Here is a 25881-nt window from a genome sequence, read left to right on the forward strand (position 1 = left end):
CCCCCATCCCCCATCCTCCTGTGGGAACTCTCTCCCCCATCCCCCTTCCTCCTGTGGGATCTCTCTCCCCCATCCCCCTTCCTCCTGTGGGAGCTCACTTCTCCATCCCCCTTTCTCCTGTAGGATCTCACTTCCCCATCCCACTTCCTCCTGCGGGATCTCCCTTCTTCCCCATCCACCTTCCTCCGGTGGGATCTCTTCCTCATCCCCCTTCCTCCTGTGGGATCTCTCTCCACCATCACCCATCCTCCTGGGGGAACTCTCTTCCCAATCCCCCTTCCTCGTGTGGGAACACACTTCCCAATCCCCCTTCCTCCTGTGGGATCTCTCTTCCCCATCCCCCTTCCTCCTGTGGGATCCCTCTCCAACATCCCTCTTCCTCCTGTGGGACCTCTCTCCCCCCATTCCCCTTCCTCCTGTGGGTTCTCTCTCCTCCATCCCCCATCCTCCTATGGGAGCTCTCTTCCCCATCCCCCTTCCTCCTGTGGGAGCTCTCTCCCCCAACCCCCTTTCTCCTGTGGGATCTCTCTCCCCCATCCCCCAACCTCCTGTGGGAACTCTCTCCCCTATCCCCCTTCCTCCTGTGGGATCTCTCCCCCATCCCCCTTCCTCCTGTGGGATCTCTCTTCTGCATCCCCCTTCCTCCTGTGGGATTTCTCTCGCTAATCCACCTCCCTCTTTTGGGATCTCTCTTCCACATCCCCCTTCCCTCCTGTGGGATCTCTCTCCCCATCCTCCTTCCTTCTCAGGGAACTCTCTTCCCCATCCCTTTCTCCTGTGGGATCTCCCTTCCCCGTCAACTTCCTCCTGTGGGACCTCTATTCCCCATCCCTTCTTCCTGTGTGATCTTTCTTCCCCATCCCCTTCCTCCTGTGCGATCTCTCTCCCCATCTCCCTTCCTCTTGTGGGATCTCTTTCCCCCATCCTCCTTCCTCTTGTGGGATCTCTCTCCTCCATCACCCGTCCTCCTGTGGGATCTCTCTCCCCCATCCCCCATCCTCCTGTGGGAACTCTCTCCCCCATCCCCCTTCCTCCTGTGGGATCTCTCTCCCCCATCCCCCTTCTTCCTGTGGGAGCTCTCTTCCCCATCCCCCTTCCTCCTGTGGGAGCTCTCTCCCCCATCCCCCTTCCTCCTGTGGGATCTCTCTTCTCCATCCCCCTTCCTCCTGTGGGATTTCTCTCGCTAATCCCCCTTCCTCCTGTAGGATCTCACTTCCCCATCCCCCTTCCTCCTGTGGTATCTCTCTTCCCCATCCCCGTTCCTCCTTTGGTATCTCTCTCCCCCATCCCCCTTCCTCCTGTGGGAGCTCTCTCCCCCATCCCCTTCCTCCTGAAGGACCTTTCTCCCCCATCCCCCTTCATCCTGGGGGATGCCTCTCCACCACCCCACTTCCTCCTGTGGGATCACTCTTTCCCATCCCACTTCCTCCTGCGGGATCTCCCTTCCCCATCCCCCTTCCTCCGGTGGGATCTCTTCCCCATCCCCCTTCCTCCAGTGGGATCTCTCTCCACCATCATCCATCCTCCTGGGGGAACTCTCTTCCCAATCCCCCTTCCTCCTGTGGGAACACTCTTCCCAATCCCCCTTCCTCCTGTGGGATCTCTCTTCCCCATCCCCCTTCCTCCTGTGGGATCCCTCTCCAACATCCCTCTTCCTCCTGTGGGACCTCTCTCCCCCATTCCCCTTCCTCCTGTGGGTTCTCTCTCCTCCATCCCCCATCCTACTGTGGGATCTCTCACCCCAACCCCCTTCCTCTGGGATCTCTCTCCCCCAACCCCCTTCCTCTTCTGGGATCTCTCTTCCACATCCCCCTTCCTCTTGTGCGATCTCTCTCCCCCATCCCCTTTCCTTCTGTGGGATCTCTCTTCCCAATCCACCTCCCCTCTTTTGGGATCTCTCTTCCACATCCCCCCTTCCTCCTGTGGGATCTCTCTCCCCCATCCTCCTTCCTTCTCAGGGAACTCTCTTCCCCATCCCTTTCTCCTGTGGGATCTCCCTTCCCCGTCAACTTCCTCCTGTGGGACCTCTATTCCCCATCCCTTCTTCCTGTGTGATCTTTCTTCCCCATCCCCTTCCTCCTGTGCGATCTCTTCTCCCATCTCCCTTCCTCTTGTGGGATCTCTTTCCCCCATCCTCCTTCCTCTTGTGGGATCTCTCTCCCCCATCCCCCTTCCTCTTGTGGGATCTCTGGTCCACATCCCACTTCCTCTTCTGGGATCTCTCTCCCCCATCCCCCTTCCTTCTGTGGGATTTCTCTTCCCCATCCACCTTCCTCTTGTGGGATCTCTTTTCCCCATCCGCCTTCCTCCTGTGGGATCCCACTCCCCATCCCCCTTCTTCCTGTGGGATCTCTCTCCCCCATCCCCCTTCCTCTTGGTGTGGGATCTCTTTCCCCCATCCTCCTTCCTCTTGTGGGATCTCTCTCCCCCATCCCCCCTTCCTCTTGTGGGATCTCTGGTCCACATCCCACTTCCTCTTCTGGGATCTCTCTCCCCCATCCCCCTTCCTTCTGTGGGAATTCTCTTCCCCATCCACCTTCCTCTTGTGGGATCTCTTTTCCCCATCCGCCTTCCTCCTGTGGGATCCCACTCCCCATCCCCCTTCTTCCTGTGGGATCTCTCTCTCCCATCCCCCTTCCTCTTGTGGGTTCTCTCTCTCCCATCCCCCTTCCCTCCTGTGGGACCTCTATTCTCCATCCCATGCTCCTGTGGGATCAATCATCCCCATCCCCCGTCCTCCTGTGGGTTCTCTCTTCCCAATCCCCCCCTTCCTCCTGTGGGAACACTCTTCCCAATCCCCCCTTCCTCCTGTGGGATCTCTCTCCCCCATCCCCCCTTCCTCCTGTGGGACCTCTATTCTCCATCCCATGCTCCTGTGGGATCAATCATCCCCATCCCCCGTCCTCCTGTGGGTTCTCTCTTCCCCATCCCCCTTCCTCCTGTGGGATCCCTCTCCAACATCCCTCTTCCTCCTGTGGGACCTCTCTCCCCCATTCCCCTTCCTCCTGTGGGGTTCTCTCTCCTCCATCCCCATCCTCCTGTGGGATCTCTCTCCTCCATCCCCCTTCCTCTTCTGGGATCTCTCTCCCCCATCCCCCTTCCTTCTGTGTGATCTCTCTCCCCCCATCCCCCCTTCCTCCTGTGGGATCTCTCATCCACATCCCCCTTCCTCTTCTGGGATCACTCGTCCACATCCCCCTTCCTGCTGTGGGATCTCTCTCCTCCATCACCCGTCCTCCTGTGGGATCTCTCTCCCCCATCCCCCATCCTCCTGTGGGAACTCTCTCCCCCATCCCCCTTCCTCCTGTGGGATCTCTCTCCCCCATCCCCCTTCCCTCCTGTGGGATCCTCACTTCTCCATCCCCCTTTCTCCTGTAGGATCTCACTTCCCCATCCCACTTCCTCCTGCGGGATCTCCCTTCCCCATCCCCCTTCCTCCGGTGGGATCTCTTCCTCATCCCCCTTCCTCCTGTGGGATCTCTCTCCACCATCATCCATCCTCCTGGGGGAACTCTCTTCCCAATCCCCCTTCCTCCTGTGGGAACACTCTTCCCAATCCCCCTTCCTCCTGTGGGATCTCTCTTCCCCATCCCCCTTCCTCCTGTGGGATCCCTCTCCAACATCCCTCTTCCTCCTGTGGGACCTCTCTCCCCCATTCCCCTTCCTCCTGTGGGTTCTCTCTCCTCCATCCCCCATCCTCCTGTGGGATCTCTCACCCCAACCCCCTTCCTCCTGTGGGACCTCCCTTCCCCATCCCCCATCCTCCTGTGGGATCTCTCTCCCCCCATCCCCCTTCCTCTTCTGGGATCTCTCTTCCACATCCCCCTTCCTCTTGTGCGATCCTCTCTCCCCCCATCCCCTTTCCTTCTGTGGGATCTCTCTTCCCAATCCACCTCCCTCTTTTGGGATCTCTCTTCCACATCCCCCCTTCCTCCTGTGGGATCTCTCTCCCCCCATCCTCCTTCCTTCTCAGGGAACTCTCTTCCCCATCCCTTTCTCCTGTGGGATCTCCCTTCCCCCGTCAACTTCCTCCTGTGGGACCTCTATTCCCCATCCCTTCTTCCTGTGTGATCTTTCTTCCCCATCCCCCTTCCTCCTGTGCGATCTCTCTCCCCATCTCCCTTCCTCTTGTGGGATCTCTTTCCCCCAATCCTCCTTCCTCTTGTGGGATCTCTCTCCCCCATCCCCCTTCCTCTTGTGGGATCTCTGGGTCCACATCCCACTTCCTCTTCTGGGATCTCTCCTCCCCCATCCCCCTTCCTTCTGTGGGATTTCTCTTCCCCATCCACCTTCCTCTTGTGGGATCTCTTTTCCCCATCCGCCTTCCTCCTGTGGGATCCCACTCCCCATCCCCCTTCTTCCTGTGGGATCTCTCTCCCCCCCATCCCCCTTCCTCTTGTGGGATCTCTTTCCCCCATCCTCCTTCCTCTTGTGGGATCTCTCTCCCCCATCCCCCCTTCCTCTTGTGGGATCTCTGGTCCACATCCCACTTCCTCTTCTGGGATCTCTCTCCCCCCATCCCCCTTCCTTCTGTGGGATTTCTCTTCCCCATCCACCTTCCTCTTGTGGGATCTCTTTTCCCCATCCGCCTTCCTCCTGTGGGGATCCCACTCCCCATCCCCCTTCTTCCTGTGGGATCTCTCTCTCCCATCCCCCTTCCTCTTGTGGGATCTCTCTCTCCCATCCCCCTTCCTCCTGTGGGACCTCTATTCTCCATCCCATGCTCCTGTGGGATCAATCATCCCCATCCCCCGTCCTCCTGTGGGTTCTCTCTTCCCAATCCCCCTTCCTCCTGTGGGAACACTCTTCCCAATCCCCCTTCCTCCTGTGGGATCTCTCTCCCCCATCCCCCTTCCTCCTGTGGGACCTCTATTCTCCATCCCATGCTCCTGTGGGATCAATCATCCCCATCCCCCGTCCTCCTGTGGGTTCTCTCTTCCCCATCCCCCTTCCTCCTGTGGGATCCCCTCTCCATCATCCCTCTTCCTCCTGTGGGACCTCTCTCACCCCATTCCCCTTCCTCCTGTGGGTTCTCTCTCCTCCATCCCCCATCCTCCTGTGGGATCTCTCTCCCTCCATCCCCCTTCCTCTTCTGGGATCTCTCTCCCCCATCCCCCTTCCTTCTGTGTGATCTCTCTCCCCCCATCCCCCTTCCTCCTGTGGGATCTCTCATCCACATCCCCCTTCCTCTTCTGGGATCACTCGTCCACATCCCCCTTCCTGCTGTGGGATCTCTCTCCTCCATCACCCGTCCTCCTGTGGGATCTCTCTCCCCCAACCCCCATCCTCCTGTGGGAACTCTCTCCCCCATCCCCCTCCTCCCTGTGGGATCTCTCTCCCCCATCCCCCTTCCTCCTGTGGGATCTCACTTCTCCATCCCCCTTTCTCCTGTAGGATCTCACTTCCCCATCCCACTTCCTCCTGCGGGATCTCCCTTCCCCATCCCCCTTCCTCCGGTGGGATCTCTTCCTCATCCCCCCTTCCTCCTGTGGGATCTCTCTCCACCATCACCCATCCTCCTGGGGGAACTCTCTTCCCAATCCCCCTTCCTCGTGTGGGAACACACTTCCCAATCCCCCTTCCTCCTGTGGGATCTCTCTTCCCCATCCCCCTTCCTCCTGTGGGATCCCCTCTCCAACATCCCTCTTCCTCCTGTGGGACCTCTCTCCCCCATTCCCCTTCCTCCTGTGGGTTCTCTCTCCTCCATCCCCCATCCTCCTATGGGAGCTCTCTTCCCCTTCCCCCTTTCCTCCTGTGGGAGCTCTCTCCCCCATCCCCCTTCCTCCTGTGGGACCTCTATTTTCCATCCCATGCTCCTGTGGGATCAATCATCCCCATCCCCCGTCCTCCTGTGGGTTCTCTCTTCCCCATCCCCCTTCCTCCTGTGGGGATCCCTCTCCAACATCCCTCTTCCTCCTGTGGGACCTCTCTCCCCCATTCCCCTTCCTCCTGTGGGTTCTCTCTCCTCCATCCCCCCATCCTCCTGTGGGAGCTCTCTCCTCCATCCCCCTTCCTCTTCTGGGATCTCTCTCCCCCATCCCCCTTCCTTCTGTGTGATCTCTCTCCCCCATCCCCCTTCCTCCTGTGGGATCTCTCATCCACATCCCCCTTCCTCTTCTGGGATCACTCGTCCACATCCCCCTTCCTGCTGTGGGATCTCTCTCCTCCATCACCCCGTCCCTCCTGTGGGATCTCTCACCCCCATCCCCCATCCTCCTGTGGGAACTCTCTCCCCCATCCCCCTTCCCTCCTGTGGGATCTCTCTCCCCCATCCCCCTTCCTCCTGTGGGGAGCTCACTTCTCCATCCCCCTTTCTCCTGTAGGATCTCAATTCCCCAATCCCACTTCCTCCTGCGGGATCTCCCCTTCCCCATCCACCTTCCTCCGGTGGGATCTCTTCCTCATCCCCCTTCCTCCTGTGGGATCTCTCTCCACCATCACCCATCCTCCTGGGGGAACTCTCTTCCCAATCCCCCTTTCTCGTGTGGGAACACACTTCCCAAACCCCCTTCCTCCTGTGGGATCTCTCTTCCCCCATCCCCCTTCCTCCTGTGGGATCCCTCTCCAACATCCCTCTTCCTCCTGTGGGACCTCTCTCCACCATTCCCCTTCCTCCTGTGGGTTCTCTCTCCTCCATCCCCCATCCTCCTATGGGAGCTCTCTTCCCCATCCCCCTTCCTCCTGTGGGAGCTCTCTCCCCCAACCCCCTTTCTCCTGTGGGATCTCTCTCCCCCATCCCCCAACCTCCTGTGGGAACTCTCTCCCCTATCCCCCTTCCTCCTGTGGGATCTCTCCCCCATCCCCCTTCCTCCTGTGGGATCTCTCTTCTGCATCCCCCTTCCTCCTGTGGGATTTCTCTCGCTAATCCCCCTTCCTCCTGTGGGATCTCTCATCCACATCCCCCTTCCTCTTCTGGGATCACTCGTCCACATCCCCCTTCCTGCTGTGGGATCTCTCTCCTCCATCACCCGTCCTCCTGTGGGATCTCTCTCCCCCATCCCCCATCCTCCTGTGGGAACTCTCTCCCCCATCCCCCTTCCTCCTGTGGGATCTCTCTCCCCCATCCCCCTTCCTCCTGTGGGATCTCACTTCTCCATCCCCCTTTCTCCTGTAGGATCTCACTTCCCCATCCCACTTCCTCCTGCGGGATCTCCCTTCCCCATCCCCCTTCCTCCGGTGGGATCTCTTCCTCATCCCCCTTCCTCCTGTGGGATCTCTCTCCACCATCACCCATCCTCCTGGGGGAACTCTCTTCCCAATCCCCCTTCCTCGTGTGGGAACACACTTCCCAATCCCCCTTCCTCCTGTGGGATCTCTCTTCCCCATCCCCCTTCCTCCTGTGGGATCCCTCTCCAACATCCCTCTTCCTCCTGTGGGACCTCTCTCCCCCATGCCCCTTCCTCCTGTGGGTTCTCTCTCCTCCATCCCCCATCCTCCTATGGGAGCTCTCTTCCCCATCCCCCTTCCTCCTGTGGGAGCTCTCTCCCCCAACCCCCTTTCTCCTGTGGGATCTCTCTCCCCCATCCCCCAACCTCCTGTGGGAACTCTCTCCCCTATCCCCCTTCCTCCTGTGGGATCTCTCCCCCATCCCCCTTCCTCCTGTGGGATCTCTCTTCTGCATCCCCCTTCCTCCTGTGGGATTTCTCTCGCTAATCCCCCTTCCTCCTGTAGGATCTCACTTCCCCATCCCCCTTCCTCCTGTGGTATCTCTCTTCCCCATCCCCGTTCCTCCTGTGGTATCTCTCTCCCCCATCCCCCTTCCTCCTGTGGGAGCTCTCTCCCCCATCCCCCTTCCTCCTGAAGGACCTTTCTCCCCCATCCCCCTTCATCCTGGGGGATCTCTCTCCACCACCCCACTTCCTCCTGTGGGATCACTCTTTCCCATCCCACTTCCTCCTGCGGGATCTCTCTCCCCCATCCCCCTTCCTTCTGTGTGATCTCTCTCCCCCATCCCCCTTCCTCCTGTGGGATCTCTCTCCACCACCCCACTTCCTCCTGTGGGATCACTCGTCCACATCCCCCTTCCTGCTGTGGGATCTCTCTCCTCCATCACCCGTCCTCCTGTGGGATCTCTCTCCCCCATCCCCCATCCTCCTGTGGGAACTCTCTACCCCATCCCCCTTCCTCCTGTGGGATCTCTCTCCCCCATCCCCCTTCCTCCTGTGGGATCTCACTTCTCCATCCCCCTTTCTCCTGTAGGATCTCACTTCCCCATCCCACTTCCTCCTGCGGGATCTCCCTTCCCCATCCCCCTTCCTCCGGTGGGATCTCTTCCTCATCCCCCTTCCTCCTGTGGGATCTCTCTCCACCACCACCCATCCTCCTGGGGTAACTCTCTTCCCAATCCCCCTTCCTCGTGTGGGAACACACTTCCCAATCCCCCTTCCTCCTGTGGGATCTCTCTTCCCCATCCCCCTTCCTCCTGTGGGATCCCTCTCCAACATCCCTCTTCCTCCTGTGGGACCTCTCTCCCCCATTCCCCTTCCTCCTGTGGGTTCTCTCTCCTCCATCCCCCATCCTCCTATGGGAGCTCTCTTCCCCATCCCCCTTCCTCCTGTGGGAGCTCTCTCCCCCATCCCCCTTCCTCCTGTGGGACCTCTATTCTCCATCCCATGCTCCTGTGGGATCAATCATCCCCATCCCCCGTCCTCCTGTGGGTTCTCTCTTCCCCATCCCCCTTCCTCCTGTGGGATCCCTCTCCAACATCCCTCTTCCTCCTGTGGGACCTCTCTCCCCCATTCCCCTTCCTCCTGTGGGTTCTCTCTCCTCCATCCCCCATCCTCCTGTGGGATCTCTCTCCTCCATCCCCCTTCCTATTCTGGGATCTCTCTCCCCCATCCCCCTTCCTTCTGTGTGATCTCTCTCCCCCATCCCCCTTCCTCCTGTGGGATCTCTCATCCACATCCCCCTTCCTCTTCTGGGATCACTCGTCCACATCCCCCTTCCTGCTGTGGGATCTCTCTCCTCCATCACCCGTCCTCCTGTGGGATCTCTCTCCCCCATCCCCCATCCTCCTGTGGGAACTCTCTCCCCCATCCCCCTTCCTCCTGTGGGATCTCTCTCCCCCATCCCCCTTCCTCCTGTGGGATCTCACTTCTCCATCCCCCTTTCTCCTGTAGGATCTCACTTCCCCATCCCACTTCCTCCTGCGGGATCTCCCTTCCCCATCCCCCTTCCTCCGGTGGGATCTCTTCCTCATCCCCCTTCCTCCTGTGGGATCTCTCTCCACCATCATCCATCCTCCTGGGGGAACTCTCTTCCCAATCCCCCTTCCTCCTGTGGGAACACTCTTCCCAATCCCCCTTCCTCCTGTGGGATCTCTCTTCCCCATCCCCCTTCCTCCTGTGGGATCCCTCTCCAACATCCCTCTTCCTCCTGTGGGACCTCTCTCCCCCATTCCCCTTCCTCCTGTGGGTTCTCTCTCCTCCATCCCCCATCCTCCTGTGGGATCTCTCACCCCAACCCCCTTCCTCCTGTGGGACCTCCCTTCCCCATCCCCCATCCTCCTGTGGGATCTCTCTCCCCCATCCCCCTTCCTCTTCTGGGATCTCTCTTCCACATCCCCCTTCCTCTTGTGCGATCTCTCTCCCCCATCCCCTTTCCTTCTGTGGGATCTCTCTTCCCAATCCACCTCCCTCTTTTGGGATCTCTCTTCCACATCCCCCTTCCTCCTGTGGGATCTCTCTCCCCCATCCTCCTTCCTTCTCAGGGAACTCTCTTCCCCATCCCTTTCTCCTGTGGGATCTCCCTTCCCCGTCAACTTCCTCCTGTGGGACCTCTATTCCCCATCCCTTCTTCCTGTGTGATCTTTCTTCCCCATCCCCTTCCTCCTGTGCGATCTCTCTCCCCATCTCCCTTCCTCTTGTGGGATCTCTTTCCCCCATCCTCCTTCCTCTTGTGGGATCTCTCTCCCCCATCCCCCTTCCTCTTGTGGGATCTCTGGTCCACATCCCCCTTCCTCTTCTGGGATCTCTCTCCCCCATCCCCCTTCCTTCTGTGGGATTTCTCTTCCCCATCCACCTTCCTCTTGTGGGATCTCTTTTCCCCATCCGCCTTCCTCCTGTGGGATCCCACTCCCCATCCCCCTTCTTCCTGTGGGATCTCTCTCCCCCATCCCCCTTCCTCTTGTGGGATCTCTTTCCCCCATCCTCCTTCCTCTTGTGGGATCTCTCTCCCCCATCCCCCTTCCTCTTGTGGGATCTCTGGTCCACATCCCACTTCCTCTTCTGGGATCTCTCTCCCCCCATCCCCCTTCCTTCTGTGGGATTTCTCTTCCCCATCCACCTTCCTCTTGTGGGATCTCTTTTCCCCATCCGCCTTCCTCCTGTGGGATCCCACTCCCCATCCCCCTTCTTCCTGTGGGATCTCTCTCTCCCATCCCCCTTCCTCTTGTGGGATCTCTCTCTCCCATCCCCCTTCCTCCTGTGGGACCTCTATTCTCCATCCCATGCTCCTGTGGGATCAATCATCCCCATCCCCCGTCCTCCTGTGGGTTCTCTCTTCCCAATCCCCCTTCCTCCTGTGGGAACACTCTTCCCAATCCCCCTTCCTCCTGTGGGATCTCTCTCCCCCATCCCCCTTCCTCCTGTGGGACCTCTATTCTCCATCCCATGCTCCTGTGGGATCAATCATCCCCATCCCCCGTCCTCCTGTGGGTTCTCTCTTCCCCATCCCCCTTCCTCCTGTGGGATCCCTCTCCATCATCCCTCTTCCTCCTGTGGGACCTCTCTCCCCCATTCCCCTTCCTCCTGTGGGTTCTCTCTCCTCCATCCCCCATCCTCCTGTGGGATCTCTCTCCTCCATCCCCCTTCCTCTTCTGGGATCTCTCTCCCCCATCCCCCTTCCTTCTGTGTGATCTCTCTCCCCCATCCCCCTTCCTCCTGTGGGATCTCTCATCCACATCCCCCTTCCTCTTCTGGGATCACTCGTCCACATCCCCCTTCCTGCTGTGGGATCTCTCTCCTCCATCACCCGTCCTCCTGTGGGATCTCTCTCCCCCAACCCCCATCCTCCTGTGGGAACTCTCTCCCCCATCCCCCTTCCTCCTGTGGGATCTCTCTCCCCCATCCCCCTTCCTCCTGTGGGATCTCACTTCTCCATCCCCCTTTCTCCTGTAGGATCTCACTTCCCCATCCCACTTCCTCCTGCGGGATCTCCCTTCCCCATCCCCCTTCCTCCGGTGGGATCTCTTCCTCATCCCCCTTCCTCCTGTGGGATCTCTCTCCACCATCACCCATCCTCCTGGGGGAACTCTCTTCCCAATCCCCCTTCCTCGTGTGGGAACACACTTCCCAATCCCCCTTCCTCCTGTGGGATCTCTCTTCCCCATCCCCCTTCCTCCTGTGGGATCCCTCTCCAACATCCCTCTTCCTCCTGTGGGACCTCTCTCCCCCATTCCCCTTCCTCCTGTGGGTTCTCTCTCCTCCATCCCCCATCCTCCTATGGGAGCTCTCTTCCCCATCCCCCTTCCTCCTGTGGGAGCTCTCTCCCCCATCCCCCTTCCTCCTGTGGGACCTCTATTTTCCATCCCATGCTCCTGTGGGATCAATCATCCCCATCCCCCGTCCTCCTGTGGGTTCTCTCTTCCCCATCCCCCTTCCTCCTGTGGGATCCCTCTCCAACATCCCTCTTCCTCCTGTGGGACCTCTCTCCCCCATTCCCCTTCCTCCTGTGGGTTCTCTCTCCTCCATCCCCCATCCTCCTGTGGGAGCTCTCTCCTCCATCCCCCTTCCTCTTCTGGGATCTCTCTCCCCCATCCCCCTTCCTTCTGTGTGATCTCTCTCCCCCATCCCCCTTCCTCCTGTGGGATCTCTCATCCACATCCCCCTTCCTCTTCTGGGATCACTCGTCCACATCCCCCTTCCTGCTGTGGGATCTCTCTCCTCCATCACCCGTCCTCCTGTGGGATCTCTCACCCCCATCCCCCATCCTCCTGTGGGAACTCTCTCCCCCATCCCCCTTCCTCCTGTGGGATCTCTCTCCCCCATCCCCCTTCCTCCTGTGGGAGCTCACTTCTCCATCCCCCTTTCTCCTGTAGGATCTCAATTCCCCATCCCACTTCCTCCTGCGGGATCTCCCTTCCCCATCCACCTTCCTCCGGTGGGATCTCTTCCTCATCCCCCTTCCTCCTGTGGGATCTCTCTCCACCATCACCCATCCTCCTGGGGGAACTCTCTTCCCAATCCCCCTTCCTCGTGTGGGAACACACTTCCCAAACCCCCTTCCTCCTGTGGGATCTCTCTTCCCCATCCCCCTTCCTCCTGTGGGATCCCTCTCCAACATCCCTCTTCCTCCTGTGGGACCTCTCTCCACCATTCCCCTTCCTCCTGTGGGTTCTCTCTCCTCCATCCCCCATCCTCCTATGGGAGCTCTCTTCCCCATCCCCCTTCCTCCTGTGGGAGCTCTCTCCCCCAACCCCCTTTCTCCTGTGGGATCTCTCTCCCCCATCCCCCAACCTCCTGTGGGAACTCTCTCCCCTATCCCCCTTCCTCCTGTGGGATCTCTCCCCCATCCCCCTTCCTCCTGTGGGATCTCTCTTCTGCATCCCCCTTCCTCCTGTGGGATTTCTCTCGCTAATCCCCCTTCCTCCTGTGGGATCTCTCATCCACATCCCCCTTCCTCTTCTGGGATCACTCGTCCACATCCCCCTTCCTGCTGTGGGATCTCTCTCCTCCATCACCCGTCCTCCTGTGGGATCTCTCTCCCCCATCCCCCATCCTCCTGTGGGAACTCTCTCCCCCATCCCCCTTCCTCCTGTGGGATCTCTCTCCCCCATCCCCCTTCCTCCTGTGGGATCTCACTTCTCCATCCCCCTTTCTCCTGTAGGATCTCACTTCCCCATCCCACTTCCTCCTGCGGGATCTCCCTTCCCCATCCCCCTTCCTCCGGTGGGATCTCTTCCTCATCCCCCTTCCTCCTGTGGGATCTCTCTCCACCATCACCCATCCTCCTGGGGGAACTCTCTTCCCAATCCCCCTTCCTCGTGTGGGAACACACTTCCCAATCCCCCTTCCTCCTGTGGGATCTCTCTTCCCCATCCCCCTTCCTCCTGTGGGATCCCTCTCCAACATCCCTCTTCCTCCTGTGGGACCTCTCTCCCCCATGCCCCTTCCTCCTGTGGGTTCTCTCTCCTCCATCCCCCATCCTCCTATGGGAGCTCTCTTCCCCATCCCCCTTCCTCCTGTGGGAGCTCTCTCCCCCAACCCCCTTTCTCCTGTGGGATCTCTCTCCCCCATCCCCCAACCTCCTGTGGGAACTCTCTCCCCTATCCCCCTTCCTCCTGTGGGATCTCTCCCCCATCCCCCTTCCTCCTGTGGGATCTCTCTTCTGCATCCCCCTTCCTCCTGTGGGATTTCTCTCGCTAATCCCCCTTCCTCCTGTAGGATCTCACTTCCCCATCCCCCTTCCTCCTGTGGTATCTCTCTTCCCCATCCCCGTTCCTCCTGTGGTATCTCTCTCCCCCATCCCCCTTCCTCCTGTGGGAGCTCTCTCCCCCATCCCCCTTCCTCCTGAAGGACCTTTCTCCCCCATCCCCCTTCATCCTGGGGGATCTCTCTCCACCACCCCACTTCCTCCTGTGGGATCACTCTTTCCCATCCCACTTCCTCCTGCGGGATCTCTCTCCCCCATCCCCCTTCCTTCTGTGTGATCTCTCTCCCCCATCCCCCTTCCTCCTGTGGGATCTCTCTCCACCACCCCACTTCCTCCTGTGGGATCACTCGTCCACATCCCCCTTCCTGCTGTGGGATCTCTCTCCTCCATCACCCGTCCTCCTGTGGGATCTCTCTCCCCCATCCCCCATCCTCCTGTGGGAACTCTCTACCCCATCCCCCTTCCTCCTGTGGGATCTCTCTCCCCCATCCCCCTTCCTCCTGTGGGATCTCACTTCTCCATCCCCCTTTCTCCTGTAGGATCTCACTTCCCCATCCCACTTCCTCCTGCGGGATCTCCCTTCCCCATCCCCCTTCCTCCGGTGGGATCTCTTCCTCATCCCCCTTCCTCCTGTGGGATCTCTCTCCACCACCACCCATCCTCCTGGGGTAACTCTCTTCCCAATCCCCCTTCCTCGTGTGGGAACACACTTCCCAATCCCCCTTCCTCCTGTGGGATCTCTCTTCCCCATCCCCCTTCCTCCTGTGGGATCCCTCTCCAACATCCCTCTTCCTCCTGTGGGACCTCTCTCCCCCATTCCCCTTCCTCCTGTGGGTTCTCTCTCCTCCATCCCCCATCCTCCTATGGGAGCTCTCTTCCCCATCCCCCTTCCTCCTGTGGGAGCTCTCTCCCCCATCCCCCTTCCTCCTGTGGGACCTCTATTCTCCATCCCATGCTCCTGTGGGATCAATCATCCCCATCCCCCGTCCTCCTGTGGGTTCTCTCTTCCCCATCCCCCTTCCTCCTGTGGGATCCCTCTCCAACATCCCTCTTCCTCCTGTGGGACCTCTCTCCCCCATTCCCCTTCCTCCTGTGGGTTCTCTCTCCTCCATCCCCCATCCTCCTGTGGGATCTCTCTCCTCCATCCCCCTTCCTATTCTGGGATCTCTCTCCCCCATCCCCCTTCCTTCTGTGTGATCTCTCTCCCCCATCCCCCTTCCTCCTGTGGGATCTCTCATCCACATCCCCCTTCCTCTTCTGGGATCACTCGTCCACATCCCCCTTCCTGCTGTGGGATCTCTCTCCTCCATCACCCGTCCTCCTGTGGGATCTCTCTCCCCCATCCCCCATCCTCCTGTGGGAACTCTCTCCCCCATCCCCCTTCCTCCTGTGGGATCTCTCTCCCCCATCCCCCTTCCTCCTGTGGGATCTCACTTCTCCATCCCCCTTTCTCCTGTAGGATCTCACTTCCCCATCCCACTTCCTCCTGCGGGATCTCCCTTCCCCATCCCCCTTCCTCCGGTGGGATCTCTTCCTCATCCCCCTTCCTCCTGTGGGATCTCTCTCCACCATCACCCATCCTCCTGGGGGAACTCTCTTCCCAATCCCCCTTCCTCGTGTGGGAACACACTTCCCAATCGCCCTTCCTCTTGTGGGATCTCTCTTCCCCATCCCCCTTCCTCCTGTGGGATCCCTCTCCAACATCCCTCTTCCTCCTGTGGGACCTCTCTCCCCCATTCCCCTTCCTCCTGTGGGTTCTCTCTCCTCCATCCCCCATCCTCCTATGGGAGCTCTCTTCCCCATCCCCCTTCCTCCTGTGGGAGCTCTCTCCCCCAACCCCCTTTCTCCTGTGGGATCTCTCTCCCCCATCCCCCAACCTCCTGTGGGAACTCTCTCCCCTATCCCCCTTCCTCCTGTGGGATCTCTCCCCCATCCCCCTTCCTCCTGTGGGATCTCTCTTCTGCATCCCCCTTCCTCCTGTGGGATTTCTCTCGCTAATCCCCCTTCCTCCTGTAGGATCTCACTTCCCCATCCCCCTTCCTCCTGTGGTATCTCTCTTCCCCATCCCCGTTCCTCCTGTGGTATCTCTCTCCCCCATCCCCCTTCCTCCTGTGGGAGCTCTCTCCCCCATCCCCCTTCCTCCTGAAGGACCTTTCTCCCCCATCCCCCTTCATCCTGGGGGATCTCTCTCCAATACCCCACTTCCGCCTGTGGGATCACTCTTTCCCATCCCACTTCCTCCTGCGGGATCTCCCTTCCCCATCCCCCTTCCTCCGGTGGGATCTCTTCCCCATCCCCATTCCTCCTGTGGGATCTCTCTCCACCATCACCCATCCTCCTGGGGGAACACTCTTCCCAATCCCCCTTCCTCCTGTGGGAACACTCTTCCCAATCCCCCTTCCTCCTGTGGTATCTCTCTCCCCCATCCCCCTTCCTCCTGTGGGAGCTCTCTCCCCCATCCCCCTTCCTCCTGAAGGACCTTTCTCCCCCATCCCCCTTCATCCTGGGGGATCTCTCTCCACCACCCCACTTCCTCCTGTGGGATCACTCTTTCCCATCCCACTTCCTCCTGCGGGATCTCTCTCCCCCATCCCCCTTCCTTCTGTGTGATCTCTCTCCCCCATCCCCCTTCCTCCTGTGGGATCTCTCTTCTGCATCCCCCTTCCTCCTGTGGGATTTCTCTCGCTAATCCCCCTTCCTCCTGTAGGATCTCACTTCCCCATCCCCCTTCCTCCTGTGGTATCTCTCTTCCCCATCCCCGTTCCTCCTGTGGTATCTCTCTCCCCCATCCCCCTTCCTCCTGTGGGAGCTCTCTCCCCCATCCCCCTTCCTCCTGAAGGACCTTTCTCCCCCATCCCCCTTCATCCTGGGGGATCTCTCTCCACCACCCCACTTCCTCCTGTGGGATCACTCTTTCCCATCCCACTTCCTCCTGCGGGATCTCTCTCCCCCATCCCCCTTCCATCTGTGTGATCTCTCTCCCCCATCCCCCTTCCTCCTGTGGGATCTCTCATCCACATCCCCCTTCCTCTTCTGGGATCACTCGTCCACATCCCCCTTCCTGCTGTGGGATCTCTCTCCTCCATCACCCGTCCTCCTGTGGGATCTCTCTCCCCCATCCCCCATCCTCCTGTGGGAACTCTCTCCCCCATCCCCCTTCCTCCTGTGGGATCTCTCTCCCCCATCCCCCTTCCTCCTGTGGGATCTCACTTCTCCATCCCCCTTTCTCCTGTAGGATCTCACTTCCCCATCCCACTTCCTCCTGCGGGATCTCCCTTCCCCATCCCCCTTCCTCCGGTGGGATCTCTTCCTCATCCCCCTTCCTCCTGTGGGATCTCTCTCCACCATCACCCATCCTCCTGGGGGAACTCTCTTCCCAATCCCCCTTCCTCGTGTGGGAACACACTTCCCAATCCCCCTTCCTCCTGTGGGATCTCTCTTCCCCATCCCCTTCCTCCTGTGGGATCCCTCTCCAACATCCCTCTTCCTCCTGTGGGACCTCTCTCCCCCATTCCCCTTCCTCCTGTGGGTACTCTCTCCTCCATCCCCCATCCTCCTATGGGAGCTCTCTTCCCCATCCCCCTTCCTCCTGTGGGAGCTCTCTCCCCCAACCCCCTTTCTCCTGTGGGATCTCTCTCCCCCATCCCCCAACCTCCTGTGGGAACTCTCTCCCCTATCCCCCTTCCTCCTGTGGGATCTCTCCCCCATCCCCCTTCCTCCTGTGGGATCTCTCTTCTGCATCCCCCTTCCTCCTGTGGGATTTCTCTCGCTAATCCCCCTTCCTCCTGTAGGATCTCACTTCCCCATCCCCCTTCCTCCTGTGGTATCTCTCTTCCCCATCCCCGTTCCTCCTGTGGTATCTCTCTGCCCCATCCCCCTTCCTCCTGTGGGAGCTCTCTCCCCCATCCCCCTTCCTCCTGAAGGACCTTTCTCCCCCATCCCCCTTCATCCTGGGGGATCTCTCTCCACCACCCCACTTCCTCCTGTGGGATCACTCTTTCCCATCCCACTTCCTCCTGCGGGATCTCCCTTCCCCATCCCCCTTCCTCCGGTGGGATCTCTTCCCCATCCCCATTCCTCCTGTGGGATCTCTCTCCACCATCACCCATCCTCCTGGGGGAACACTCTTCCCAATCCCCCTTCCTCCTGTGGGAACACTCTTCCCAATCCCCCTTCCTCCTGTGGTATCTCTCTCCCCCATCCCCCTTCCTCCTGTGGGAGCTCTCACCCCCATCCCCCTTCCTCCTGAAGGACCTTTCTCCCCCATCCCCCTTCATCCTGGGGGATCTCTCTCCACCACCCCACTTCCTCCTGTGGGATCACTCTTTCCCATCCCACTTCCTCCTGCGGGATCTCCCTTCCCCATCCCCCTTCCTCCAGTGGGATCTCTTCCCCATCCCCATTCCTCCTGTGGGATCTCTCTCCACCATCACCCATCCTCCTGGGGGAACACTCTTCCCAATCCCCCTTCCTCCTGTGGGAACTCTCTTCCCAATCCCCCTTCCTCCTGTGGGATCTCTCTCCCACATTCCCCTTCCTCCTGTGGGATCTCTCTCCCCCATCCCCCTTCCTCCTGTGGGACCTCTATTCTCCATCCCATGCTCCTGTGGGATCAATCATCCCCATCCCCCTTCCTCCTGTGGGTTCTCTCTTCCCCATCCCCCTTCCTCCTGTGGGATCCCTCTCCAACATCCCTCTTCCTCCTGTGGGACCTCTCTCCCCCATTCCCCTTCCTCCTGTGGGTTCTCTCTCCTCCATCCCCCATCCTCCTGTGGGATCTCTCTCCTCCATCCCCCTTCCTCTTCTGGGATCTCTCTCCCCCATCCCCCTTCCTTCTGTGGGATTTCTCTTCCCCATCCACCTTCCTCTTGTGGGATCTCTTTCCCCCATCCGCCTTGCTCCTGTGGGATCCCACTCCCCATCCCCCTTCTTCCTGTGGGATCTCTCTCCCCCATCCCCCTTCCGCTTCTGGGATCGCTCTTCTCCATCCCCCTTCCTCCTGTGTGATCTCTCTCCCCCATCCCCCTTCCTCCTGTGGGATCTCTCATCCACATCCCCCTTCCTCTTCTGGGATCACTCGTCCACATCCCCCTTCCTGCTGTGGGATCTCTCTCCCCCATCCCCCATCCTCCTGTGGGAACTCTCTCCCCCATCCCCCTTCCTCCTGTGGGATCTCTCTCCCCCATCCCCCTTCCTCCTGTGGGATCTCACTTCTCCATCCCCCTTCCTCCTGTAGGATCTCACTTCCCCATCCCACTTCCTCCTGCGGGATCTCCCTTCCCCATCCCCCTTCCTCCGGTGGGATCTCTTCCCCATCCCCCTTCCTCCTGTGGGATCTCTCTCCACCATCACCCATCCTCCTGGGGGAACTCTCTTCCCAATCCCCCTTCCTCGTGTGGGAACACACTTCCCAATCCCCCTTCCTCCTGTGGGATCTCTCTTCCCCATCCCCCTTCCTCCTGTGGGATCCCTCTCCAACATCCCTCTTCCTCCTGTGGTATCTCTCTCCCCCATCCCCCTTCCTCCTGTGGGAGCTCTCTCCCCCATCCCCCTTCCTCCTGAAGGACCTTTCTCCCCCATCCCCCTTCATCCTGGGGGATCTCTCTCCACCACCCCACTTCCTCCTGTGGGATCACTCTTTCCCATCCCACTTCCTCCTGCGGGATCTCCCTTCCCCATCCCCCTTCCTCCGGTGGGATCTCTTCCCCATCCCCATTCCTCCTGTGGGATCTCTCTCCACCATCACCCATCCTCCTGGGGGAACACTCTTCCCAATCCCCCTTCCTCCTGTGGGAACACTCTTCCCAATCCCCCTTCCTCCTGTGGGATCTCTCTCCCCCATTCCCCTTCCTCCTGTGGGATCTCTCTCCCCCATCCCCCTTCCTCCTGTGGGACCTCTATTCTCCATCCCATGCTCCTGTGGGATCAATCATCCCCATCCCCCTTCCTCCTGTGGGTTCTCTCTTCCCCATCCCCCTTCCTCCTGTGGGATCCCTCTCCAACATCCCTCTTCCTCCTGTGGGACCTCTCTCCCCCATTCCCCTTCCTCCTGTGGGTTCTCTCTCCACCATCCCCCATCCTCCTGTGGGATCTCTCTCCTCCATCCCCCTTCCTCTTGTGGGATCTCTTTCCCCCATCCGCCTTGCTCCTGTGGGATCCCACTCCCCATCCCCCTTCTTCCTGTGGGATCTCTCTCCCCCATCCCCCTTCCGCTTCTGGGATCGCTCTTCTCCATCCCCCTTCCTCCTGTTTGATCTCTATCCCCCATCCCCCTTCCTCCTGTGGGATCTCTCTTCCCCATCCCCATTCCTCTTCTGGGATCACTCGTCCACATCCCCCTTCCTGCTGTGGGATCTCTCTCCTCCATCACCCGTCCTCCTGTGGGATCTCTCTCCCCCATCCCCCATCCTCCTGTGGGAACTCTCTCCCCCATCCCCCTTCCTCCTGTGGGACCTCTATTCTCCATCCCATGCTCCTGTGGGATCAATCATCCCCATCCCCCGTCCTCCTGTGGGTTCTCTCTTCCCCATCCCCCTTCCTCCTGTGGGATCCCTCTCCAACATCCCTCTTCCTCCTGTGGGACCTCTCTCCCCCATTCCCCTTCCTCCTGTGGGTACTCTCTCCTCCATCCCCCATCCTCCTGTGGGATCTCTCTCCTCCATCCCCCTTCCTCTTCTGGGAACTCTCTCCCCCATCCCCCTTCCTTCTGTGTGATCTCTCTCCCCCATCCCCCTTCCTCCTGTGGGATCTCTCATCCACATCCCCCTTCCTCTTCTGGGATCACTCGTCCACATCCCCCTTCCTGCTGTGGGATCTCTCTCCTCCATCACCCGTCCTCCTGTGGGATCTCTCTCCCCCATCCCCCATCCTCCTGTGGGAACTCTCTCCCCCATCCCCCTTCCTCCGGTGGGATCTCTTCCCCATCCCCCTTCCTCCTGTGGGATCTCTCTCCACCATCACCCATCCTCCTGGGGGAACTCTCTTCCCAATCCCCCTTCCTCGTGTGGGAACACACTTCCCAATCCCCCTTCCTCCTGTGGGATCTCTCTTCCCCATCCCCCTTCCTCCTGTGGGATCCCTCTCCAACATCCCTCTTCCTCCTGTGGGACCTCTCTTCCCCCATTCCCCTTCCTCCTGTGGGTTCTCTCTCCTCCATCCCCCATCCTCCTGTGGGATCTCTCTCCCCCATCCCCCAACCTCCTGTGGGAACTCTCTCCCCTATCCCCCTTCCTCCTGTGGGATCTCTCCCCCATCCCCCTTCCTCCTGTGGGATCTCTCTTCTGCATCCCCCTTCCTCCTGTGGGATTTCTCTCGCTAATCCCCCTTCCTCCTGTAGGATCTCACTTCCCCATCCCCCTTCCTCCTGTGGTATCTCTCTTCCCCATCCCCGTTCCTCCTGTGGTATCTCTCTCCCCCATCCCCCTTCCTCCTGTGGGAGCTCTCTCCCCCATCCCGCTTCCTCCTGAAGGACCTTTCTCCCCCATCCCCCTTCATCCTGGGGGATCTCTCTCCACCACCCCACTTCCTCCTGTGGGATCACTATTTCCCATCCCACTTCCTCCTGCGGGATCTCCCTTCCCCATCCCCCTTCCTCCGGTGGGATCTCTTCCCCATCCCCATTCCTCCTGTGGGATCTCTCTCCATCATCACCCATCCTCCTGGGGGAACACTCTTCCCAATCCCCCTTCCTCCTGTGGGAACACTCTTCCCAATCCCCCTTCCTCCTGTGGGACCTCTCTCCCCCATTCCCCTTCCTCCTGTGGGATCTCTCTCCCCCATCCACCTTCCTCCTGTGGGACCTCTATTCTCCATCCCATGCTCCTGTGGGATCAATCATCCCCATCCCCCTTCCTCCTGTGGGTTCTCTCTTCCCCATCCCCCTTCCTCCTGTGGGATCCCTCTCCAACATCCCTCTTCCTCCTGTGGGACCTCTCTCCCCCATTCCCCTTCCTCCTGTGGGTTCTCTCTCCTCCATCCCCCATCCTCCTGTGGGATCTCTCTCCTCCATCCCCCTTCCTCTTCTGGGATCTCTCTCCCCCATCCCCCTTCCTTCTGTGGGATTTCTCTTCCCCATCCACCTTCCTCTTGTGGGATCTCTTTCCCCCATCCGCCTTCCTCCTGTGGGATTCCACTCCCCATCCCCCTTCTTCCTGTGGGATCTCTCTCCCCATCCCCCTTCCGCTTCTGGGATCGCTCTTCTCCATCCCCCTTCCTCCTGTGGGATCCCTCTCCAACATCCCTCTTCCTCCTGTGGGACCTCTCTCCCCCATTCCCCTTCCTCCTGTGGGTTCTCTCTCCACCATCCCCCATCCTCCTGTGGGATCTCTCTCCTCCATCCCCCTTCCTCTTGTGGGATCTCTTTCCCCCATCCGCCTTGCTCCTGTGGGATCCCACTCCCCATCCCCCTTCTTCCTGTGGGATCTCTCTCCCCCATCCCCCTTCCGCTTCTGGGATCGCTCTTCTCCATCCCCCTTCCTCCTGTTTGATCTCTCTCCCCCATCCCCCTTCCTCCTGTGGGATCTCTCTTCCCCATCCCCATTCCTCTTCTGGGATCACTCGTCCACATCCCCCTTCCTGCTGTGGGATCTCTCTCCTCCATCACCCGTCCTCCTGTGGGATCTCTCTCCCCCATCCCCCATCCTCCTGTGGGAACTCTCTCCCCCATCCCCCTTCCTCCTGTGGGACCTCTATTCTCCATCCCATGCTCCTGTGGGATCAATCATCCCCATCCCCCGTCCTCCTGTGGGTTCTCTCTTCCCCATTCCCCTTCCTCCTGTGGGTACTCTCTCCTCCATCCCCCATCCTCCTGTGGGATCTCTCTCCTCCATCCCCCTTCCTCTTCTGGGAACTCTCTCCCCCATCCCCCTTCCTTCTGTGTGATCTCTCTCCCCCATCCCCCTTCCTCCTGTGGGATCTCTCATCCACATCCCCCTTCCTCTTCTGGGATCACTCGTCCACATCCCCCTTCCTGCTGTGGGATCTCTCTCCTCCATCACCCGTCCTCCTGTGGGATCTCTCTCCCCCATCCCCCATCCTCCTGTGGGAACTCTCTCCCCCATCCCCCTTCCTCCGGTGGGATCTCTTCCCCATCCCCCTTCCTCCTGTGGGATCTCTCTCCACCATCACCCATCCTCCTGGGGGAACTCTCTTCCCAATCCCCCTTCCTCGTGTGGGAACACACTTCCCAATCCCCCTTCCTCCTGTGGGATCTCTCTTCCCCATCCCCCTTCCTCCTGTGGGATCCCTCTCCAACATCCCTCTTCCTCCTGTGGGACCTCTCTTCCCCCATTCCCCTTCCTCCTGTGGGTTCTCTCTCCTCCATCCCCCATCCTCCTGTGGGAGCTCTCTTCCCCATCCCCCTTCCTCCTGTGGGAGCTCTCTCCCCCAACCCCCTTTCTCCTGTTGGATCTCTCTCCCCCATCCCCCAACCTCCTGTGGGAACTCTCTCCCCCATCCCCCTTCCTCCTGTGGGATCTCTCTTCTGCATCCCCCTTCCTCCTGTGGGATTTCTCTCGCTAATCCCCCTTCCTCCTGTAGGATCTCACTTCCCCATCCCCCTTCCTCCTGTGGTATCTCTCTTCCCCATCCCCGTTCCTCCTGTGGTATCTCTCTCCCCCATCCCCCTTCCTCCTGTGGGAGCTCTCTCCCCCATCCCGCTTCCTCCTGAAGGACCTTTCTCCCCCATCCCCCTTCATCCTGGGGGATCTCTCTCCACCACCCCACTTCCTCCTGTGGGATCACTATTTCCCATCCCACTTCCTCCTGCGGGATCTCCCTTCCCCATCCCCCTTCCTCCGGTGGGATCTCTTCCCCATCCCCATTCCTCCTGTGGGATCTCTCTCCATCATCACCCATCCTCCTGGGGGAACACTCTTCCCAATCCCCCTTCCTCCTGTGGGAACACTCTTCCCAATCCCCCTTCCTCCTGTGGGATCTCTCTCCCCCATTCCCCTTCCTCCTGTGGGATCTCTCTCCCCCATTCCCCTTCCTCCTGTGGGACCTCTATTCTCCATCCCATGCTCCTGTGGGATCAATCATCCCCATCCCCCTTCCTCCTGTGGGTTCTCTCTTCCCCATCCCCCTTCCTCCTGTGGGATCCCTCTCCAACATCCCTCTTCCTCCTGTGGGACCTCTCTCCCCCATTCCCCTTCCTCCTGTGGGTTCTCTCTCCTCCATCCCCCATCCTCCTGTGGGATCTCTCTCCTCCATCCCCCTTCCTCTTCTGGGATCTCTCTCCCCCATCCCCCTTCCTTCTGTGGGATTTCTCTTCCCCATCCACCTTCCTCTTGTGGGATCTCTTTCCCCCATCCGCCTTCCTCCTGTGGGATTCCACTCCCCATCCCCCTTCTTCCTGTGGGATCTCTCTCCCCATCCCCCTTCCGCTTCTGGGATCGCTCTTCTCCATCCCCCTTCCTCCTGTGTGATCTCTCTCCCCCATCCCCCTTCCTCCTGTGGGATCTCTCATCCACATCCCCCTTCCTCTTCTGGGATCACTCGTCCACATCCCCCTTCCTGCTGTGGGATCTCTCTCCTCCATCACCCGTCTTCCTGTGGGATCTCTCTCCCCCATCCCCCATCCTCCTGTGGGAACTCTCTCCCCCATCCCCCTTCCTCCTGTGGGATCTCTCTCCCCCATCCCCCTTCCTCCTGTGGGAGCTCTCTTCCCCATCCCCCTTCCTCCTGTGGGAGCTCTCTCCCCCATCCCCCTTCCTCCTGTGGGATCTCTCTTCTCCATCCCCCTTCCTCCTGTGGGATTTCTCTCGCTAATCCCCCTTCCTCCTGTAGGATCTCACTTCCCCATCCCCCTTCCTCCTGTGGTATCTCTCTTCCCCATCCCCGTTCCTCCTTTGGTATCTCTCTCCCCCATTCCCCTTCCGCCTGTGGGAGCTCTCTCCCCCATCCCCTTCCTCCTGAAGGACCTTTCTCCCCCATCCCCCTTCATCCTGGGGGATGCCTCTCCACCACCCCACTTCCTCCTGTGGGATCACTCTTTCCCATCCCACTTCCTCCTGCGGGATCTCCCTTCCCCATCCCCCTTCCTCCGGTGGGATCTCTTCCCCATCCCCCTTCCTCCAGTGGGATCTCTCTCCACCATCATCCATCCTCCTGGGGGAACTCTCTTCCCAATCCCCCTTCCTCCTGTGGGAACACTCTTCCCAATCCCCCTTCCTCCTGTGGGATCTCTCTTCCCCATCCCCCTTCCTCCTGTGGGATCCCTCTCCAACATCCCTCTTCCTCCTGTGGGACCTCTCTCCCCCATTCCCCTTCCTCCTGTGGGTTCTCTCTCCTCCATCCCCCATCCTCCTGTGGGATCTCTCACCCCAACCCCCTTCCTCCTGTGGGACCTCCCTTCCCCATCCCCCATCCTCCTGTGGGATCTCTCTCCCCCATCCCCCTTCCTCTTCTGGGATCTCTCTTCCACATCCCCCTTCCTCTTGTGCGATCTCTCTCCCCCATCCCCTTTCCTTCTGTGGGATCTCTCTTCCCAATCCACCTCCCTCTTTTGGGATCTCTCTTCCACATCCCCCTTCCTCCTGTGGGATCTCTCTCCCCCATCCTCCTTCCTTCTATGGGAACTCTCTTCCCCATCCCTTTCTCCTGTGGGATCTCCCTTCCCCGTCAACTTCCTCCTGTGGGACCTCTATTCTCCATCCCTTCTTCCTGTGTGATCTTTCTTCCCCATCCCCTTCCTCCTGTGCGATCTCTCTCCCCATCTCCCTTCCTCTTGTGGGATCTCTTTCCCCCATCCTCCTTCCTCTTGTGGGATCTCTCTCCCCCATCCCCCTTCCTCTTGTGGGATCTCTGGTCCACATCCCCCTTCCTCTTCTGGGATCTCTCTCCCCCATCCCCCTTCCTTCTGTGGGATTTCTCTTCCCCATCCACCTTCCTCTTGTGGGATCTCTTTTCCCCATCCGCCTGCCTCCTGTGGGATCCCACTCCCCATCACCCTTCTTCCTGTGGGATCTCTCTCCCCCATCCCCCTTCCTCTTGTGGGATCTCTTTCCCCCATCCTCCTTCCTCTTGTGGGATCTCTCTGCCCCATCCCCCTTCCTCTTGTGGGATCTCTGGTCCACATCCCCCTTCCTCTTCTGGGATCTCTCTCCCCCATCCCCCTTCCTTCTGTGGGATTTCTCTTCCCCATCCGCCTTCCTCCTGTGGGATCCCACTCCCCATCCCCCTTCTTCCTGTGGGATCTCTCTCTCCCATCCCCCTTCCTCTTGTGGGATCTCTCTCTCCCATCCCCCTTCAGCTTGTGGGATCCCTCTTCTCCATCCCCCTTCCTCCTGTGTGATCTCTCTCCCCCATCCCCCTTCCTCCTGTGGGATCTTTCTTCCACATCCCCCTTCCTCCTGTGTGATCTCTCTTCCACATCTCCCTTTCCCATGTGGGATCTCTCTTCTCCATCCCCCTTCCTCTTGTGGGATCTCTCTGCCCCATCCAACTTCCTCCTGTGGGATCTCTCTCCCCCACCCCCCTTCCTCCTGTGGGATATCTCTCCCCCATCCCACT

At 59.7% G+C, this 25881-nt stretch overlaps 1 protein-coding gene across 1 annotated transcript in view; it reads left to right on the forward strand.

Annotated features, from left to right (window-relative positions):
• The window catches only part of LOC140721220 (NACHT, LRR and PYD domains-containing protein 3-like), a 113065-nt gene that overhangs the window by 81892 nt on the left and 5292 nt on the right, over positions 1–25881 (forward strand). The gene's annotated exons all lie outside the window — the stretch shown is intronic.

Source organism: Hemitrygon akajei, unplaced genomic scaffold (genome assembly GCF_048418815.1).
Source record: "Hemitrygon akajei unplaced genomic scaffold, sHemAka1.3 Scf000052, whole genome shotgun sequence".
NCBI classification, from domain to species: domain Eukaryota; kingdom Metazoa; phylum Chordata; class Chondrichthyes; order Myliobatiformes; family Dasyatidae; genus Hemitrygon; species Hemitrygon akajei.